Genomic DNA, 8,158 nt, shown 5'->3' with positions numbered 1-8,158 from the left:
TTGTGTGTTAAAAGTATATTCTCAGGTTAATGATTATGGTTCAGATAGTTTTACAATGAAATTGACGCAACATCAAATTGAAAGTGATATTAAGTACACTTGCTCTTTGTAAAGCAAACTTATAAAATTTATGATAAAATACAAATTTAACACTGATGTCTGATGTTCAGATATTTTTGTTAGGTTTGTCTGTTTCAATTAATTATGCTGTGGTTCCTTTAGTTGCATGTCCATTTTAAGTGCAGAGTGATTTGGGTTTATACCTGAATGAGACTTAAAATTGGTATTTGGAGATCCATATGCTATTGTAGGTTAAAGTACCTTCCTCAATATGGAAGGCAAGCCTTTGCCTCTCACCAAACAGCAATCTAGAAGTTTCCAGAATTACTGGTGAAAAATGAAAGACTGAGCTAAAGAAATGTGTCTGCATATAGTTACCTGTCTTCTATCACAATTTAGCTTTATGAACATGTAAAAAATTGGGCAATATATGTTGGTCAAGTACAAAGAGGCATGGTATGTTCTTCATATTTCATTTACATGTATCTTCATGAATATTGCATAATAGTACCAATAGACCACTTTCGAGTTCATCCGTCACCGGCAAAAACTCGTCAATTATGCACGCCTTTATGACGTCATTTACCAGATAGAGGGGGTCGCCTGTATCCCTGCACTATTTACGTTCAACAAGCGTCTTAGTGATCGTCTTTGTGCAGGATAAACAAGAAATAATGGTTGCTCTGTAGGTATTTACTGACAATTCCCTAATGACAGCAGTGTTGATTGTCAATTTTGAGAATTCAATTTGCCGAATAATTCGTACAATATAGAATTATAGTTTTCCAACCACTCGCTCAACATTGAAGGGAAGTGACGACGCCCCTAAACGCACAAATGATGGTGATAAAGGGGCGTATAATTGACGAGTTTTTTCTGGTGACGGATGAACTCGAAAGTGGTCTATTGCTACTGCCACAAAGTCGAGCTTGGTATAAAGTCAATTTAACCTGTTCTTCATTTTGGTTTCTGTAAAATATGATAAAATCCAACATTTAATGAGAGCTTGCAACCTTACATTGACACGTGGTCACCTATGATGAAAGGAAGAGCTTATTTTGACTTGAAAATTTTTGCCCAGCAACAACGGTGTTATAAATAGATATAGGAAGATGTGGTGTGAGTGCCAACGAGATCAACTCTCCATCCAAATAAAAATTAATAAAAGAAATCCATTATAGGTCAATGTACAGCCTTCAACACAGAGCCTTGGCTCACACAGAACAATAAGCTATAAAGGGCCCCTAAATATAAACTAGTGAAAAACCGACGGTCTAATCTATATAAAACATGATAAACCAGAAACACATATAAATTACATAAACCAACAACAACTTCTATACATCAGATTACTGACTTGGGACAGGTGCAAATATGTGCAGCAGGATTAAACGCTTTAATGGTACCAAACCTTGTCCCTTTTTCTGTAACTATAGTATAACATCACAACATAAAATAACACAATAAAATATCAATTGGAAAGCTCAACTCTATGCCTGTTAAACTTTTCCTTAACCTTAATCTCATGGTTTAGCTAAATGCCTTTAAAACTTATTTGTATTGTGATCTTTGTTGAGCCTGCAACTTTTGTTGCAGAAAGCTTGACATAGGGATAGTGATGTGGCGGCGGTGTTAGCTCACTTCTTAAACGCTTTATATTTTAGAAGGTGGAAGACCTGGATACTTCATACTTTGTATATAGATGCCTCATGTTACGAACTTTCCATCAGTCACATGTCCCATATCCTTGACCCCATTTTCATGGTTCAGTGACTACTTGAAAAAAAAGATTTTTTGTAATGTTAAATGCTCTTATTATAAGTAATTGGATAACCATATTTGGTATGTGCGTACCTTGCAAGGTCCTCATGCCCGTCAGACAGTTTTCACTTGACCTCGACCTCATTTCATGGATCAGTGAACAAGGTTAAGTTTTGGTGGTCAAGTCCATATCTCAGATACTATAAGCAATAGGTCTAGTATATTCGGTGTATGGAAGGACTAAGGTGAACATGGCCAACTGGCAGGTGTCGTCTAACCTGGACCTCATTTCATGTTTCAGTGGTTTATATAGTTAAGTTTTTGTGTTTTGGTCTGTTTTTCTTGTACTATATGCAATAGGTCTACTATATTTGGTGTATGGAATGATTGTAAGGTGTACATGTCTAGCTGACAGGTGTCATCTGACCTTGACCTCATTTTCATGGTTCAGTAGTCAAAGTAAAGTTTTTGAGTTTTGGTCTATTTTTCTAATACTTTATGCATTAGGTCAACTATATTTGGTGTATGGAAATATTTTATGATCTATATGTCTGTTACACAGGTTTTATTTGACCTTGACCTCATTTTCACAGTCCATTGCTAAGTGTTTGTGTATTGGTCTGTTTTTATTAATTTATAAGCAATAAGTCAACTATATTTGTTGTATTGAAGAATTGTTAGCTGTACATGTCTGCCTGGCATGGTTCATCTGACCTTGACCTCATTTTCATGGTTCATTGATCAATGTTTGTTTACTTGGTTAATTTTGAGTTTATGTGACAGTTGTAATAAGCTTTATATTTAGATATCAATGATAAGTAAAGAAGGTGAGACATTTCAGTGTGTGCACTCTTGTCTCATAATTGATTAATATAACGAGGTGTTTAGTACCTGTTACCCTTTGCTCTTTAAAATTAAGATATGCCAATGTTCATTTGACCTTGACTGCATTTGCATGGTTCATTTAAACATTGCAGTTTTCTATTTCTTTGATTCCATATACTGGTAATTCAGAAATTATTGCGAAAAATGCGACCAAGTTGTAACTGCGATAATTTAAACTCGCATTGTGAAATGCTTCATATGAATTAAACATGATTTTTCTCAAAATCGCATATAAGTCTAAAATGACAAAATCAATAATAAATGCCCCCAATAATTTCTGAATTTACAGTATTTGATGTATGGAATGACTGCAAGGCTTCATCTGATCTTTACCTTAACATTGACTACATTTTGTGGGTTGAGGAAGTTCCCCATTTATTAGTAATAAATTATTACGCCCCCGCCATAGCAGAGGGACATAAAGTTTTACCCTTACCTGCATGTCCCAAAGTTGGTGTCTGTTCTCCAACTTTAATATGCCTCAACCAAATGGTATGAAAATTATACATGATGCTTATTACCACAAAACATCGAGTTTGAATTTTGGTGGCTTCACTATAATAGTTCTATAGTGCCTCTTGTATGGAAAAATTGCAGATTTTTCGTTTCTGTTCTCTAGCTTTAATTTGCCTTACCCAAATGTCATGAAATTCATACACAGAGCATATTACAGATAAAGTTTGAATGTTTGTTAGTGATAAAAAAATTTGCTGATATTTTCGTTTTTGTTCTCTTAAGTTAGCCTCAACCGAATGTTATGAGACTTTTACATTTGCGACCGTACGCGTATGGTCGGACCATATGAGTATAATACTCGTTTGGTTATTAACGGGCCGGACCATATAAGTATTTGGACCATATAGGATTTTTTTTTAAATTACATTGTAAAAGTTTCAATAGTAGAAAAACTTTATCTAAAAAAAATGATGGTTACATGACATATATTATTTTTATAATCCAAATTCTTCGTAAAAAATAAATTTTGATGCTATATATGGTTGTGCACGATCCTTTCATATTTCTACGGTGTTTTCAAATATCGTAACATGATTGCAAAACACCCTATTCACAAGACAAACTATATAAACTATGTTACTTTCTAGAGACTTCTTGTGTAACAGTTCATTAATTTAAGACATTTTTGGAATTGATTTTTTGAAGTCACCATTCACTCGTAATAACAAATCGGTAATGACTATCAGTATAAAATGTGTTTATTAGTGTTTTGACAAGTAAGTAAAATTAACTATGTGAAACTTTTAATTTTTATTTATAAAATTAGCTAATCTTTTTATTATAATATAAATTAATAAAACTACTTATATGATAGCGTCTTTTTAATGGACGGTCATATTATATGACGAGTTTAAAGGTATTAAAAGTAAACTGTAACAGAGTGTTAATTACCCCGACCATACGCGTATGGTCGGACCATATGAGAATATACCTATATGGTCATGACCATACGCGTATGGTCCAAATACTCATATGGTCCGGAACATTTATATTTAAGGAGGAAACTATTTTTGAGTAAAATTGATATTTTTGATAATTATTAGTTGTCTAAATTTTACAGATTTTTTTTGGTTAAAAAAAACTAACGTACTTTATTAACCCCTAATCAAGGCTCAATGCAGCATCATTGCCGAACCCATAAGGCAGCAACCAATTGATTTTCGGGGTGGGGGTATTATAGTTGAAAATGTTTCCAGTTTTTGGCCCTGAATTTTTTTTTGGTTGTTTCACCCTCAGCTGCCACTATATATAATGCTAAAATTGATTTCGACTTGTCACCAAAATTTATCCTGAAAAAAATCAATAGCTCACGCCCCCTCCCCCTCCACAAAAAATGAAGTAAATAGTTGCTGCCTAATTCATTTGAAAAGGTCTTCCCGAATCGACTTGACGTACACAGAAATATTCGACACTGGTCTTTACTCAAAAAACGATTCACGCATAAATGCATGACTAAAAAAGGTGTGAGGTAAATGATATATTTGTCTAGAATCTCAGATCCGTTAAATAACACGTAAAATACATTAAAAAAACCGTTACCCTATTCCTTTACCAAATACTCCTTGGAGAAGAAATACTATTTGTAACGAACAGAAAAGATAAAAATGTAGTGATCCCTAATATCTCAATCCTTTTTTTCGGCACGCTGTTGCAGCTAACGTTTTCTAATGCGTTATCGAGACATCTCTAGTATATTCAAACTACTGTAAATTATAAAAATAGCTTTCATAAAGTAGCAACCACTTAACTATACTTTTTTTTTTTTTTTTTATCTGAGTCAGATTTTTTTCGCGCGTACGTTTTTATTCCTTTTTTTTCGATGCTGGTGATCAAATACTTTTTTGTCAATATTTAACACTATAATGTATGCGAAAACTCTTGATTCAGAATATTTTTGTTTATCATCTGTATGACCATATTTTTTTTTGTATCAAATTGGGGATCGGAATATTTCCATTCCCATCCTGACCCCCCTTTTGAAGTCAAATGGTTGTTCCCTTACCGCTAGAAAATTTTTCCAAAAATTTTGAATTCAGTTCTACGTAATGAACATTTCAATGACATATAGTTTACAAGTGAGAACAAATCTTATGTACAGGTAGCTAAACAAGGTGTATATATGTGAACAAATGTAATGTGAAACCAGTGTACACTACACTAAACTAATTGTAAACATGTTTACTCTACACGGCGTTTGGTGTGAACACGGCATTATACACACTGCTTATTGCCACATCATACAGATCAAGTTTAGAATTGTGTGGTCAGTGTCACTTTTACCGTTCTTGGGTAATGCCCCTTCAGTATAAACATAAAAATTGCTGAATGTTTCGTTTCTGTTCTCTACTAACTTTAATTTGCCTCAACCAAATGTTATGAAACGTTTACACAATCACAATGCTTATTTCAGTTCAAGTTTGAATTGTTATTATGTCACCTATACCGTTCTATAGTTATGCCTGATTACAACTTGAGTTAGTTTCATCATTCAGATCGAGTTTGAATGTTGGTGTCTTCACTGAAACAGTTAACCTCAACAAAATGTTATGAAACTTGTACACAATAGTTATTACCAAAAAACTCAGATCAAGTACACATTTTGGTAGCGTCACTTTAAACGTTCTTTAGTAATATTGCTTTAAAACTTTAAATGATATGCAAGCAGTGGCCTCATCTGTGTCACATCAACCAACACATTCCCCATTTATTACCCTTGTAAATCTGAATGTATCAAAGTTGGTTTTCGTTCTCGTACTAGTTTGTTTAATTGGAACTTGTATACATAATGCTTACTACCACATCATTCAGATCGAGTTTGAATTTTGGTGTCTTCACTGAAACAGTTGTCCTCAACAAAATGCTATCAGACTTGTACACAATAATTATTACCACAAACTCGGGTTCTACTAAAAAGCGCCCGGGTAAAATGAAGGTATTGTATTGGCATGAGACAACTTAGCAGTACTATACATGAACCGTAATTAAAACAAGGGGGTTAAAGGCAGAAGTTTGGTTTAAATTTAAAACCAAATATTAAAACCCTGATAAGCGTAACCAATAAAACAGTTTTAGTTTTATAAATAGATATAAATCTATATCAGAACTGCATCTGTATATAAATCATTTACTATTGTAAAAAAAGTGCATATACATATAATATGTAAAGTGTTCATCATGCAGTAGCGAATATTAGACCTCTGGCACTGATTATTTAAATAACGAAATATACGTTTTGATCGAGAATAGTATCTTTCACGGTTCTTCTATATACTCTTGTTTATATTTACTTACTTACTAATATACATGCAATATTGAAATCTAAAATGTAAAAGTGCAACAACACTATCTACACACTTTAGATGTAGCAACTTACATAATGATAATACAAATGGAAATATTGCTGAATTTTTCGTTTCCTTTCTCTGACATAAGTTTGCCCAAACTAAATGTTATGAATGCTTTTAACCTAAAAACACAGATCAAGTGCGAATTTGTGTTGTGTCATTTTAACCGTTTTATGCCCTTTACAAATGAAAAAAAAATGCTGAAATTTTCGTTTCTGTTCTCTAACTTTAGTTTACCTCAACCAAATTTTATGAAACTTATGCACAATCATAAGGTAGCAATACACAGATAGGAAAAACATTTCAAATTGCCACTCATAAATTTTAACTACTCTATTTCCGTTCCTTTTTAATATATAAGGCTTACCATTTGTGTTGTGCAAGTGTATATTTCTGGAAAAAAGCATCTTCCATATATTTTATATTCGATAATTAAAAAGGTTAAATATAATCTCTTTTTGGTGTAAATAGTTATCAAAGGTATACCCGGATTATATTTTAGTACAGCAGATGCGCTTTTCGTCTACATGAGACTCATCAGAGACGCTAATCTCAAAATATTTATAAAGCAAAACAAGTACACAGTTGAAGAGCATGAGGATCCAAAATTCCAAAAAAAGTTGTGCAAAATACGGCTCAAGTTTTTTCAAAAAATTCAAAGTTTTGTAAACAGGAAATTTATCAAAATGCATATGACCACATAAATGATATTCATGTCAACTCCGAAGTGCTGACTACTGGGCTGGTGATACCCTCGGGGACGAAACGTCCACCAGCAGTGACATGGACCCAGTGGTGTAAAAAGTTATCAAAGGTTCCAGGATTATAATTTAGTACGCCAGACGCTCGTTTTGTCTACATAAGACTCATCAGTGACGATCATATCAAATTGTTATAAAGCCAAACAAGTACAAAGTTGAAGAGCATTGAGGATCCGAAATTCAAAAAAGTTGTGCCAAATACGGCAGTTCAAAAAAATAATATTTTGTAATAAGCAGTCCACTTGTTTCAATTTTGTCAGAATAAGCTTTGAATTATCTATACAACCACAAAAAAATAAAAAAAATGGGTCGTATATTGGTATCACATTATGTCAGTCCGCTGTTGTCATTGCGTCACCGTTGCCTGAAGACAGATAGTTTCAGTATAAAAAATTTAGTAAAAGTAAATTGAAATCAATAAATTTTCAACACATTGTTTATAACCATTAAAGGAAGGTTGGAATTGATTTTGGGGGTTATGGTCCCAACTGTTTAGGAAAAAAGGGACCAAAATAAGCATTTTGGTAATTTCCAGACAATAACTCGTGTTGAAGTGTATGAATCTCTCAAATTATACCACAAGTTTCCAAACTACAAAGGGATGGTTAGGATTGACTTTATGGGATTATGGCTCAAACAATTTAGTAATTAGGGGCAAAAAAGGGGAAACACAATTTTTTTTCTGGTTAAAGGACAATTGAGACAATTTAAAAGCAGTGTAAGGGAGGTTATCCAAATCAATTTAAAAAACACCGTTTGATTACATCCCATACACTGTTTGTAAGTTATGTATTAAGAAATGATGATTGTCTTGAAGTGATAAGCTGTCAA

This window comes from Mytilus trossulus, chromosome 2, assembly GCF_036588685.1.
Source record: "Mytilus trossulus isolate FHL-02 chromosome 2, PNRI_Mtr1.1.1.hap1, whole genome shotgun sequence".
Classification (NCBI taxonomy): Eukaryota; Metazoa; Mollusca; class Bivalvia; order Mytilida; family Mytilidae; genus Mytilus; species Mytilus trossulus.
The sequence above is the reverse complement of the archived record's forward strand: the minus strand, read 5'-3'. Positions refer to the sequence as shown.